Raw genomic sequence first — 14,792 nt, 5'->3', positions numbered from 1 at the left:
TTAAAATAGATAATCAAAACCAACAGCAAAAATAAAGATACAACCTCCCAAGACTGGTAGTACTGAGTCATGAACTCTAACTGAATACATGAAATGATCTGAAGGAAATTAAATATACAATATTGCTCGAATAATATATGATATTACGATAAAGGGGAAAGACTCCAAGGGACTACGACGACCAAGCAGCTCTACCTTGAATCCTTGCGATCTCTCTCTAACTCTCTCCGAGTCCTATATCTCCAATACCTGGCTCTGTACATAAAAAAATATACAGAAGTGTAGTATGAGTACACCACAGCGGTACCCAGTAAGTATCAAGATTAACCTCGGTGGAGTAGTGACGAGGTACAGTCAAGACACATCTAATAACCGGTGCAATATAGCATACCACAATAATAGGAAACAAATAGCAATGATACCAACAATTATCAACTAGTGATATAAACAACAGGACAACAGGAACACCAAAAATATTGCTCAATAAATAATGAGTACAAGTACAACCATTTAATCAAGTCCTTCAATTACAAATATTTCATAATCAACAAGTGACATACATAGCAGGACAACAAGAACACCATAAATATTTCCTCACCCCACTTTCATATTTCCACGACACCTCGTGCCCATATTTCTATCACAACTACACGGACAACTCACATGCCAAAAATATCAATATATAAAAAAAAAATATGTACGGCCAATTTACTTTACAAATAGTTTGAGTGAAGAAAATGACATTGCACTTAAATTAAAGCATCATATAAACTATTGATTTGGATGTAAAACTTATTAATTTAAAACATAATAGTAATTTCTTTTATCTAAAACAACTCAATCATTGAAAATCGCTAAAAACCAAAAATATAAATCTTCAAAGTCTCGTACTAAAAAGTCAAAGCGAACACAATGCAACAAGGAGCACAAAATACATATGTGATGACCCGGCCAGTTGTCTCATGAGTTACCGCTCCATTTCCCCCATTTCAGCTTCTTTACGCTTCTTTATCCGTGTTTTATGGGATCGAGATGATTAGTTCGAGTTCGGAGAGGATTTGGTAAGAAATGAGACACTTAGTCTCTTTTAAGAAAGGCTTAAGTTGGAAAAGTCAACCGGATATTGACTTATGTGTTAGAGGGTTCGGATGTGAGTTCCGATGATTCGGTTAGCTTCGGGAGGTGATTTGTGACTTAGGAGAGTGATCGGAAGTGGTTTTGGAGGTACGGTGTAGAATTAGACTTGAATTGGCGAAGTTAGTATTTTGGCGAATTCCGGTTGATAGGTGAGATTTTGATCCGAGGGTCGGAATGGAATTCCGAGAGTTTCTGTAGCTTCGTTATATCATTTTGGACTTGTTTGCAAAATTTGAGGTCATTCGGACGTGGTTTGGTTTGGTTTTGATCAAAAATGGAATTTGGAAGTTCTTGAGATTCATAGGCTTGAATTCGAGGTGATTTGATGATTTTGGTGTTAGTCGAGGTGTTTTGATGATTGGAACGAGGTTGAATAATGTTTAGGATGCGTTGGTGCTTTTGGTTGAGGTCCCGGGGGCCTCGGGTGTGATTCAGATGAGTTTTGAGCGAGTACGGACACTCCAGAACTTAGAAAAATGGAGGGAGCAGTAGTTTTGACGCGGACCGCGCTCCTTTTCGCGCTGGGCACGCTGGCCTAGTGCTGGCCGCATCAAAGCGGCCGCGGCTGCGGTCATGAAGACTGCAGGTTGCTAGTCCTACTTCGGAAGCTCATATCTTTTGATCCACAAGGAATTGTGAGGTGATTCAAAAACAAAAGTTGTAGCGTTTCGTGTCTAGTTTCCAGAAAGGTAAATATATCCCAATTTGGACATCTGTAGAAAAAGTTATGGCCAAAATACTAAAGCCTATCCCTATAGAGCAAGACCTGCACGGCTGCGGTCGTTTTTGCGCGGACCCCGCTGGTTTTGCGCGGACCGCGGTCATTTTTGTGCGGTCAGCGGCGTCGGAATCCGAGGGGTACTCTATAAATACGAGGTTTTGGGTTTTATTTGATATTTTGACCTAGAGAGCTCGGATTTTGGCGATTTTTCGAAGGTTTTTCAAGAAATTGGTCGGGGTAAGTGATTCTAACTCAGATTTGGTTAGAGTACATGAATCTATCACTGAATTCATCATTTAATTCGTGATTTGAGATGGAATTTGGGAAGAAAATTGTGGAACCTTTCAAAAATATAAAATGATGATTTGAAGGACCAAATGGTATCGGAATTGGATAATTTTGGTATGGTTAGACTCGTGAGGGTATGAGGATTCTGAAAATGTAACTTTTACCCGATTCCGAGACGTGGGTCCGGGGCTCGGGTTTTGCTAATTTCGAGATTTCTGATATTTTTCGAATGTTTTCGCTTGGGCTTTGTTCCCTTAGCATATTGTGACGTATTCGTTCTGATTTTGGATAGATTCGACGCACGTGGAGGCCAATTCGAGGGGCAAAGGCGTCGCGAGCTAGAGAATTAGCCTGTTCGAGGTGAGTAATGGTTGTAAATGATGTCTTGAGGGTTTGAAACCCCGGATTCGCGCATCGTAGTGCTATATTGAGGCAAGATACGCGCTGGATGAGGAGCGCGAGGTCTTTCACTACTGGAGATTGTGACTTGGTCCATCCCGATTGATGACTTTACCGGATATTGACTGAAATTCATTTGTTATCATCATGATTTGGGCTGATTGCCATATTTGGGCTTCGTGCCAACTATTTGAACCCTTCGGGGATTTTTATCACTGTTTTTCACTACTTGACTTATTATTTGAACTCAGTCCTATTGATATCTACTGTTTTACAAACTCAGTCATTTTTACTCAGATTTGAAACTTAAATGATATTTCTACGTCATGTTTTGGGCTAAGAACTACTGTTTTACTAATGCCCAAGGTGCTTATGATGATTTCTGGACTGAGTGAGGTCGAGGGCCATATGTGAGGATATGCTGAGTGATATGAGGCCGAGGGCCTGAGATACTATTTATGTCATGCGGTGGCTTGAGTGATGTAAGGATATGCTGAGTGATGATGCCACGAGGTGGCTTGATATAGCGCTTGGGCCGTAAGGGGCCCCTCCGGAGTCTACACACCCACAGTGAGCGCGGGTACCCATGTGATTTGAAACAGTGGTAACAATGACATTGTTTGATGAAAGTTGGTCAGGTAACAATGGCTGACCATTATGCTGAGTGATTGTGAGGTAGCCCGAGGGGCTAATACTGTACTGAGAGTGAGCCCGAGGGGTTGATACTATGCTGAGCGATTGATACTGTGCCCGAGGGGTTGATTTCTACTTGTTAATTACCTGTTTTACTTGTTTTAAAAAGGAATATCATTTGATTTCTTCACTGATTTACTGCTTTAAGTGATTTTACTGCTTGATATGGAATTGCTTTGTGCCTTTACGTGTTTTCATACTTTCAGCCATTATTTGTAATTATTACTCACTGAGTCGGAGTACTCACATTACTCCATACACCATGTTTGCAGATTCAGGTATAGCAGAGTCCGCACCTGAGCGCTGATTCCTTCCAGGCTAGGTAGTGATTTGGGGTTACGAGGTAGTTGTTGACGTCCGCAGCCCCTTGACTCTCTTATCCTCTATCATTTATGTTTTCTTCAAACTGTTGTATCGGATTCCGTACTTTGTAGACCTATAGTAGATTCTATAGTAGCTCATGACTTCTGACACCCCGGTTTGGGCAGTGTCGGGATGGTTCCGCTATTATTATCGTTAAATTCCGTAATTTATGAGCATTATATTATATGTTATTACTGTTTATGATGATTAACTGTTTAAAAGAGGTGTTCTGTTTTGGTCTGGCTGGCCTTGTCTTCACGAGAGGCGCCATCACGATCGAGTTCGGGAATCGGGTCGTGACAACATAATAATAATAATGTCAACTAGTACATCACAGAAGAAGATAAGAATTTACATATTAATGAAACAAAATCACCAAAGACAAGAACATAAATAAAGAAATATCAACAGGGCACTACCGAGGTACCGCCTCGTAGTCCTAAATCATAAATAAATTCACAATATCTCATTTCCTTATATCACCGTGGGAGCCTTCACATATAATTTTAAATAAAACAGTTTTCCCCGAAATAGCATCCCGCGTTTTAGCCACCCTTATCACACCGCATGACTTCTAGTAGTTCCCCTACTAGCCACGCGTTTCAAGCCACCCTTATCTCACCGCATGCATTTCAACACCCTAACCTTATATCACCGCATGCGTATCAATATCACAATATTTCACAAATCGCACCTCAAGTGCCCAATTATCGCAGCATAATACAACTTGCACCTCAAGTGATCACATATCAAAGCATATCACAAATTGCACATCAAGTGCTCAAATATTACAACATATCACAAATTTCACATCCAGTTCTCAAATCCTACGACATATCACAAATTTCACGTCAAGTGCTCAAATATTACAACATATCACCAATTGTACATCAGGTGCCCAAATATTACAACTTGTCACATGAATCAACAATACATTATTTTTCCACAATAAGAAGCCTACGGCTCGGTCATAATGCGCACAAAAAATCTAACAAAATACTGGGAGTGAAAACTCAACAAAATAATATTTCACAATTTAACACTTCGCCTCAATATGATTTAAAGCCTTTATAACTCAATATCAATTTCAACAACATGAACTGAAAAGAAATTCATCAATGGACCACTTTTTTTTAATTCACAACTTCATGAAATAAATAGATTTATTCATCTTATTAACTAAATTTCTCATTTAAATTGTATGTAGATAAAATCAAGAATGAAAATTATTTCCATAAAAATAGCAACTCAAACAAACACAGAGTTCACATAAAAGTCAAGTAGCAATCGCACCAAATTATCATATAAAAATAATCTAGATAAATAAGGAATGAGATATGACAAATAAGAGATTTAATAAGTTCCAACAATTTTCCAATTTAATACATAAGGTTGTCTACGAATTTTAACCGATATAATTTGCACATATAAACTAAGTACGTACTCGTCACCTCGCGTACATGGTTTTCAATCACACAATTTCCACATAAGACTCAATGCCTAAGGGAAATTCCCCACACAAGGTTAGGCAAGATACTTACCTCAAATCACGCTATCTCAATCCAATAATTGATATTTTTCCTCGATTATCCAACTCTGAATGGTTCGAATCTAGCCAAAAATAATTCAATACAATCAACACAGATTATTGGAATCAATCCCATGTGAAAATACCAAATTTTCCAATAAAATCCGAAATTAGATCAAAAATCGCCTGTGGGGCCCACGTCTCGGAATCCGACGAAAGTTACAAAATATGAACGCCCATTCAACCACGAGTCCAACCATACCAAAAATACTAAATTCCAACAACAAATCGACCTCCAAATCTTAAATCTAAGGTATAGAGAATTTCTATCATTTTCAACCCAATTCACTAATTTCATGATAAAAAACAACAATAGATTCATGTATTTTAACCAAATCGAGTTAGAATCACTTACCCCAATCCATATGGTAAAAATCGCCTCAAAAATCGCTTCAATCCGAGCTCCATAGCTCCAAATGTGTTAAAAATGGATGAAACTCGCGTTTTGTAATTTGTCCAGGTAAGTCGCAGGTGTCGAATACGATTTATAAATCGCATTGGGTAACTGCGATTTGCCTCTGCCCCAGAACACAGCATTACCCGCCTTCAGTAAATCCATCATAACTTTTTGTACAAATGTCCAAATGATGAACGGTTTGAAGCGTTAGAAACTAGACTCAAAGACCTTTAATTTGATATGCATCACATAACACCTTATACATATGTACATGTGCTCGTCCAAAGTGTGATCTTGTGCTCTCATTTAGAATTTTAGCCTATCTTGAAATTTTCCAACTTGGCTTAGACTCCAAATCACTTATAATATACTTCGTACGCTTATTATCATATCCAATTGATATCTATCATATTAATAATCCGTCTTTGCGCACAAAATAATATAATTAGCGCATATCAACTTTCTTAATAGCTTAAGTACTTCAAAAAATTTCTGAGGTGTTACAGTAACTTAAATTATAATTTTGTCTATTGTGAAAGATGTTTTTGAAGGGTAAAAAAGACAAACGACATTTCGCTAAGAGCCTTCGTATTTTTAGTATAGTATAGATAGATATAGATAATAATAAGATTATTTGTATGTAATCACGCATGTATGAAAAAGAAATAGTATCTTATTTGGTATTTGTATTTTCAATTAATGACTACTAATGTGGAGACGTAACTTTGTGCTTATTCGTGTGCTCGCTAAATATTGAATATTTATGCATTTATAAAAAAGAGTTATTGGAGCAAGCAAAATATGCAAAATATTATAGGATGGGACGATGCCACGAGCATCATGCTCACCCCATATTTTGAGATATGCTCAAAGATAGTGAAGTACAAGCTTACCAATACAAAGAATTTCTATAGCTTTATGTTTGGATCGGAACCCTCAAAGAAAGGTATGGACAAAAGAAAAAGCAACGAAAGAAAATTTCCAAAAATTCTAAAACTAACGGAAACAAAAACCAAAGGGGAAAAGCCCCCGTAAGGCAAGAATCTCAAATAATATAAATTCTAAATAATTCTAAACCTAAAAGGAAGCACACGGCAGTTTAAAACTATCAAACACAAAATGAAAATGATCTTAAATTAATGAAATATTCAAAGGATATGAGTTAGAATGGCTAACCAATTTTATGCGACAAATGCAACGATCCAAACAACCTATACAACATTTGAATATGAGTCAATTTTAAGCCAATGACCATATATGAATTATTGCAAACAAAATCAGAATTAACAAATATTCAATGTGGAGTTGTTACTTAATAATGCACGAACGACCATTATTACATAACTTTAAAAATATAGTAAAATTTACCTCAAATCACAAAAAAATTACTTATGTGGACATTAATGCTACGAGCAGTTTATGACAAAGAATATAGGATGGTGACTTCTTTTATAGAAATGGTTAGCTCCTCCTTATTCTAAACTGTTTTAGTATACCAAATTGAATCCTAAACCTATACAAAAAAGACAATAGAAATTGCGTCCTAAACAAACATAAAAGGACAATGGAAAAAAGACTTACCGTACTAAAGACCCTAAAACTAAAGGAAACAAAAAACAACGAAAAAAAATAATCCAAGAATCCCAAAACTAAAGGAAACAAAAATAAAAGAGGAAAAAAACTCGTACGACAAGTATGTAAGGAAGCACATGATAGTTTTTAATTTTGCTCAAAAATAATAATTAATGATTAGAATTACAAGTATATCCAACATATAATGCACTTACAAAGGGTAAAAAGGCGAACAATATTTCGATAGGACCTTCGTGCTTTTAATATAGTATAGATTTTTGCAACATATTTGGATGTCTTTTTTTGCAAAATCATGAAATATAATTTGTACCCATAACTTGTAAAAAATATCAAAACCGCCCCAATTTAATTATCCTACTTGAAATAAACAATCAAACATGTTATTGTTTAATTGTTATCATATTCTGCTTTATTTCAATATACAGAAGATGCAAAATCAATATCATATTTTCTAACATAGTTCGCTTCACACTGCTATTACCAGTACTTGTATTCATATTCACATGCCCAGTACCAACATGGTACTCGTCACAAGAAAAGTGTTCATTATCCGCTGCAGTAGCTTCATCTGATCGTTGAGGGGAAACATGTGGGTAGTTGTAGGTTAATAATTGATGAGATCATTTTATAAATTTTAAAAGTATAGGGTAAATTTATAAAATTAAAAACTAGTGAAAATGCATTTTCAAGTGAAATTGAAAAAAATTGGTAAGATATTGATAACCAAACATTGTTTTCAAAAAAAAAGGAAAAAAAGGAAAAATTTTGTATGTCCAAACATGCTCTTAGATTTATCTTTTTGAATATTTAATCTTCTACAAACTATATTCTTGAATCCCAACTTGGTTAATATCTTTCCGCTTGTGTGATTAATATTATTTTTTGTAGAATAGTTGATGAATCTATACTCTAGCCATCTTTTATATTTTCTTAATTCATCACCTTTTAATCTGTAAAATGTCTAGAGAGTTTTGCTAAGTCCTATAAAAAGTACATATGTTATTGCATTCTACTTATACTAGTGATTTTTACATGACATTTAAAATAATTATCAAAAATAACCGAATCATACCGATACCAAAGAGAAACCGACATGAATGGGACGATTTTGAAAAGTCTAATTTTGGTTATACATATAGAATAACCGAAAAATTGATATGATATAAACTTTATAAAATAATCGGCCGAACCAAACCATTGACACCCGTAATTGTATGTGTAGGCTAATACTAAAACCAAAATTGGGGTCTTCTTCTCCTTGTCATTTCCCTTAATAATACCTTCAGGGCTCGTTTGGTGTGTGGGATAAAGACTAATTAACTGCGGGACTAAATTTAAGAAGAGTTTATCCTATGTTTGGTTGGTAGAAAAGTACAGTATAATTAATCATGCAATTAGTTATCCCGGGATTGTAATATTTTTTTATTCCCATGAAAATGTGAAATAACTAATCCGGAGATGAGATAATTTTTTTCCAACCAAACGACCAAAAACAAAACATACACAAAAATCATAAATACACTTAACACTATCCTTTTATTCACCACGGCGGTTATCCCATCATACCTTTTTAATAGCCTGTTTGGCCAAGCTTTTTTGGGGGGCCAAAAGTGTTATTTTTTTTTTTGGCCGAAAGCACTTTTGGCCAAAAATTGAGGTGTTTGGCCAAGCTTTTGGAAAGGAAAAAAAAAAAGTGCTTTTGAGGAGAAGCAGAAGCAGTTTTGGAGAAGCAGAAAAACGTAGTTTCTCTCCAAAAGCACTTTTCTGAGAAGCACTTTTGAGAAAAATACACTTAGAAGCAGTTTTCAAAAGCTTGGCCAAACACTAATTGCTGCTTACAAGTGCTTTTCAAATTAATTAGCCAAACACAAATTACTTCTCACCAAAAGCACTTTTTTAAAAGTACTTTTGAGAAAAATACTTCTCAAAATAAGCTGATTTTAGAAGCTTGGCCAAACGGACTATAAGACATTCCCTCTTTGGCCGAGCTCTAGAACTTGAATGTATGAAAAACTGATCCAAATTTTCCAATCAAAATTTACTGAAGGAAAAATAAAATATTAGAAGAGTGAATCTTCATTTTATTGGATATAACATATTTCCAATATAAATATCCAGGGAAAAAGTGTTCTTATTAAAAAAAAAAAAAAAAAAAAAACTTATCTTTTATCGGAGGTAGATTACATTACAGATTGTTACATCTGCACGAGACCGTATAGATTTCTAAAACACCATATCAAGAGAAAAACATACAAGACCAACAACTATAGAAAATTAAAGGAATGAGAATGATGAACGATAAATTTACAAATAGCTCAACTTACCCATATCGCAAAAAGAGAACAAAGGGGAGATGTACATATACATAAAGTACAGCGAACCGTTGCTTAAGTAGGCCAGAAATATTGTAAAAATAGCACGGTATAGCTAGTTTTCGGACTGATCATTCAAAAATAGCTAGCGTTTATGAAGTCAATGAAAAATAGTCACTATTTTGCTGCAACAGAGACCGGTCCAGCATAATATACTGGAGTTCGGTGCACCTGTGTATGAACTCCAGCATATTATGCTGGACCGGTATACTTTGCTGACTCCAATAACTCCAGTATATTATGCTGGATTTCTAGTGTACTTATGCTGGAACTCCATCATATTAATGCTGGAACTCTGGTATAATATGCTGGAGTTCAAGCATACTTATGTTGGAACTCCAGTATAATATACTGGCGTATTTTTCGGGTTTTGAACAGTGTTTTCGCTCAGATTTATCTTTACATGAAAAGTGGCTAAATTTCGATTACTTTTGAAACTGGGTTATTTTTGAACGACCAGTTATAAATCTGACTATTTTTGAATTTCTCCCAGATATATTAGATGCCTCGTGATTGGGGTGTACATAGGTCCTGTTGGTTCGGATTTTCCAATCACCAAACCAATAGTGTTGGGTTTTTAAATCTATAAACCAAACCAAAACAATAAAGTCGGGTTTTCAATCTCGATTTTTCTCAGATTTTTCATTTTTTTGGATTTTCAAGTTTTTTCCCTGTAAAGTCTTCATAACACAAAATATGTAACTTGTACTCCAAATATTTCTTTAGTCATAGTAGAATATAACTATAATATATTTTTTAAGAAAATAACACAATAACATGAGAAGAGTCATAGCATTGTACTAAAATATTCAATAACAAAGAAAAATAATCGCATAAAGAAAATTTTACTAGTTAATAAGCTATAATAAAAATTAACATAATCTAAAAATACTATATAGTTCATGCTAAAATAATTACAGCTAATAAGTACTATTAATTACACAACTAAGCATCAGAGGCGGCTCAATGATTTTTGTAGCCTAAAGCCGGACTTTAATGAGGGGCTTAAATTTCTTGTTACAAGAAAAAGATATCATATATAATTTTATTTGAAGTTTATTTTCTAGCTTTTTCAATATAAATTATTAATAATTTGTTTATAATCAATTTCTATTAATTTATTTATAGTCCATTGACTAGGATCATATATGTTTTTAGGAATGCAACTATTCAATTCATTTAGAATTTCCGAATGTTCTTAAGGATCTACGTTAGATTCCTCACCAACTTCTTTTCCTTCTTCGATTTTATTGTCGTCTAGCTCAATTATATTGGTGATTTATTTATCCATCATAAATTCTTCCATAGTTCTGATTTGAAATTGTTATTGTTCTTTAAAAAAATTATCAAGGGCTTATATTAAAGTTTCAACCCTTCTCCTTTTTGACGTTTTAAACACCCAAACTTATTTTTCCTAGTTGGTATATTAAAATTTTAATAAAATAATTAAAAAGACAATCTATCTTACAAAGAAAAAATATAAAAAAAGTAACGAATTTTAGATGCAAAATAATAAAAATATAGAACAATACTTGAATACTTGATACACTATTGATGCTTCAATACTCTTGATGCAACTCCAGAAAACTTGAGAACAGACAAAGGAGTTTGATTATTGATTTTTTACTTTCTTATCTCTGAGAATAGTTTATGAGATAGTGACTTAGTGAGACTTGGAATCTTCATGTCAAATGAAATACTCCCTCCGTTTCAATTTATGTGAATCTATTTCCTTTTTAGTTCGTGCCAAAACGAATGACCCCTTTCCTTATTTGGAAACAATTTACCTTTACACAAGATTTATAGCCACACATAATAGATGTGCCTCATTTTAGACCACAAGATCAAAAGTTTTCTCTCTTTTCTTAAATTCCGTGTCCAGTCAAATGAGTTCACATAAATTAGAACGAAGGGAGTATACGAGAGTAAAAGTGAATATAAGAAAGGTAATAAGAGATAAAATAATGTGGGGCCATTGATAATAATGATTGTATATAAATAAGGCAAGAAGGTATGTTCACATGGGGTGAATCCCAAAAATATTGTTCATTTACCAATTTTTCTCCTATAGTCCCACCTTTTCTTTTCTTTTTTTTTTTTTCCTGAAAATTGCACCCCTTTTCCCCAAATACTTAATATTTTTAAAGAAAAATTAATATCCATAGGAAATTTGAGGGCCCTTATTAAAATGAGGCCTAAAGCAGTCGCTTTAGCTACTTTACCATTGGGCACACTGCTAAGCACTAGGGGTGTTAATGGATATTTGGAAACCGACTAAATCGATCGAACCGATTTTTAGGTTTCTTTTAAAGAAACCGTAGGTTTTATATAAATCTATAACCATACCGATAATTAGGATATGTTTTTTATTTTATAAAAATAAACCGAAAAAATACTGAACCGTACCGAATAAATTTTACATGTGGAAAATATATTTATATAGTAAGTTTAAAACTAATAAAGCATTAAATTTTTCATTGTGCCTTGGAATTATGAAAATTGTTACAAGCCAATAAGTAATTAAACTCAAAATACTAATTCATAAAACCTATTATGCTATTTATACTTAAACTAAGTTATTTCAATTATCTTTATTAGCAAGACACAAAGTATTCTAGCGATTATGAGTAGCAAATTGCAATATATTGAATATGTTTCCTTTCATATAATTTAGATTTATCTTCTTCAATATTTAATATAGACTTTATTTTTGAGTCCCATCTTGATTAATATCTTTCCACTCATGTGATTTATATGTTCTTTGCTTTTACTTGGTTTCTTTTACGTACTATCGAATAATTGTGCATCTATACTCTAGCCATCTTTCATGTTTTTTAATTCATCACTCTTTAAACAGTAAAAATGATTAGAGAGTTTGTTAAGTCCTATAAAAAAATGTATGTTATTGCATTATACTTTTACTAGTGAATTTTACATAACATTTAAAAAATACCGAAATTAACCGAACCGTACCGATACCGAAGTGAAACCGACATGATTGAGACGATTTCGAAAAGTCTAATCTTGGTTATACATAATAGAATAACCGAAAAATTGATATGATACAAATTTTATAAAATAACCGGCCGAACCGAACCATTGACACCCCTACTAAGCACTAAAAAAATGTTAAACTAGGTTATGCATTTTCATTATAAACTAATGCAAAATTAAAAGATAGATATCCAACATTATTATCATTCCCGGTGTTGAATTGAATTTCATTTATTAGCATTAGTATTGATTTGAACTTTATTTGATATATTATCTTTATGGGCTATAAAATTTATTGAATCATTCAATAATGTTAAGTCCAAACTTTAAATAATACATTTAAAGATAAAACTGTGAATAAGTTTAAGAAATTTTATAAATTTATTGCAATAAATATTTATATGTATAAAATAATTATAAAGATTGTATAAATATAATGTCGAGTTGATTTAATTTCGGTTTGATTTCTTTTAGTTAAAATCAAACCAATTGTGGTTGGTTTTTTTTTTCCAGCACCAAACCACAATCGGGTTTTTTTCCGGTTTTACTCGAATTGTCGGTTTGGTGCGGTTTATCGATTTTCTTTGTACACTCCTACCTAGTGGAAGCATGAAATCACGAGAATTAAAAAAAAATGTTTTCTTGTGTTTAGGGGTTCAACAATTTTTGTATATACATAGTAAAATAATTTTTCACCCATATACACGATACAAATTTTCGGCAAAAAAGATTCATTTGAATCCCTTTAATAAACATGACTCTGCCACTGTATTAGATAGAGGAAAAGAAACGGGAAGAAGAAGAGTGAAGTGGAATAATCCAACAAGATTTCAAGGAAAAAGGGTGACTTCAAAAGAAACTTTGCACGCATAAATAGCCTTTACAAATGTAGCATAAATAGCCTTTACAAATGTAGCATAAGTTTGATAAGCCGAGACAGGGATGGATACACCTTGCCCCAAGCGGTATCACGTGACACGTCTTCATCAATTTTTTATACTGCACTATATATGTATATATAGATAACATATACTCCTAAGAAAAATAAAAATACTGGATATAAATATAAAAAAGACACGGCTTGTTATTATAATGATTTATTCATTTTATTTCTTCAAATATTGACCTGGCTTATTGTATTAATAAAAATTAGACTCGCCATGTGGGTCTATTAAATGGCGCCACGTGTTAATAAAGTTGAAGAAAAGTGAAGAATGAAATGTAAAGATGATATGTGAAACACCTTCGGGACCGAATATACTCGTACCGTGCCTGTTAGTCTCGGAACTGATCATCATGAAATAGCCCGGATCAGGTGCGAGAGAATATCTCATAATTACAAATGGGGAATGAATCAATTAATCCCGGATTATATAAGATTTACCATCATTACACCATCAGTTACAAATCAATTATTAATAAATGCAATAAATGATTGTAACGGTCAGAACAAGGCAATCAATTACAAGATTGACTCAATAGGCACGATATTGGCTCAACATGCACGAGATTGACTCATTAGTTACGGAATTAACTCATCAGTTATGGAATTAACTCAGCAATTACGAAATTAATTCATCAGTTACGGAATTCCAGCATTTACACAGATGTTACAAGTCTTCCAAAAGTAATGGATGGATTGAGTAAATGCTCATAATGGACCCATAATTCAAGGAGAATGGTTACTTAGATTTGACTCTATAAATAGACATACTTTTACCACCATCAGGGGAATCTAATTTTCTTCTCTACAATTCTACACATTGTAATTTATAGCATATTGCTCTCAAGTTAGCCATAGTTCGGCCCTTCAAGCTCTGTTCGACTCATTATCCTATCAAGGATCATTCAATAAGAATTCTTTCTTCTCTGTTTTATTTTTTATTATATTATCTGTCATTGAATTTATTTCTCACTTCTCTATCACGTTGTATTAACGAAATTTTATATCTTTCGGATTGAATCGGTTGCTTGTGGCCCGTCATATAAAATTATTGTTTTGACCTTGAAAACTATTTTTTGGGTTAAACATTTGTGAAAAATCGAGCAAAATTCAAAAATAGCTAGATTTACAAGTGTTAATTGAAAAATAGCCACTATTTTAAAAGTAATCGAAATTTAGTCACTTTTCATGTAAAGATAAATCTGAACAAAAATATTGTTCAAAATCCAAAAAATATTCCAGCATAATATACTGGAGTTCGAGTTTTTTACATGTGAACTTCCAGCATAATATGCTGGAAGTTC

Source organism: Nicotiana sylvestris, chromosome 4 (genome assembly GCF_000393655.2).
Source record: "Nicotiana sylvestris chromosome 4, ASM39365v2, whole genome shotgun sequence".
Taxonomy (NCBI): domain Eukaryota; kingdom Viridiplantae; phylum Streptophyta; class Magnoliopsida; order Solanales; family Solanaceae; genus Nicotiana; species Nicotiana sylvestris.
The sequence above is the reverse complement of the archived record's forward strand: the minus strand, read 5'-3'. Positions refer to the sequence as shown.